At 58.1% G+C, this 203-nt stretch overlaps 1 protein-coding gene across 1 annotated transcript in view; it reads left to right on the top strand.

Annotated features, from left to right (window-relative positions):
• The window catches only part of LOC109922686 (T cell receptor alpha chain MC.7.G5-like), an 89,005-nt gene that overhangs the window by 86,334 nt on the left and 2,468 nt on the right, over positions 1 to 203 (top strand). The window lies entirely within an intron of this gene.

The raw sequence follows: 203 nt of genomic DNA, 5'->3' as shown, positions 1-203 counted from the left end.
TCTCCCCATCTCTCCCCCATCTCCACCCATCTCTCCCCATCTCTCCCTCATTTCCACCCATCTCTCCCTCATTTCTCCCCCATCTCCACCCATCTCTTCCCATCTCTCTCCCATCTCCACCCATCTCTTCCCATCTCCCTCCATCTCTCCCCCAACACCCCCATCTCTTCCCATCTCCCCCATCTCCCTCCATCTCTCCCCCA

Source organism: Rhincodon typus, chromosome 42, assembly GCF_021869965.1.
Source record: "Rhincodon typus isolate 14 chromosome 42, sRhiTyp1.1, whole genome shotgun sequence".
Lineage (NCBI taxonomy): Eukaryota > Metazoa > Chordata > Chondrichthyes > Orectolobiformes > Rhincodontidae > Rhincodon > Rhincodon typus.
The sequence above is the reverse complement of the archived record's forward strand: the minus strand, read 5'-3'. Positions and strand labels throughout refer to the sequence as shown.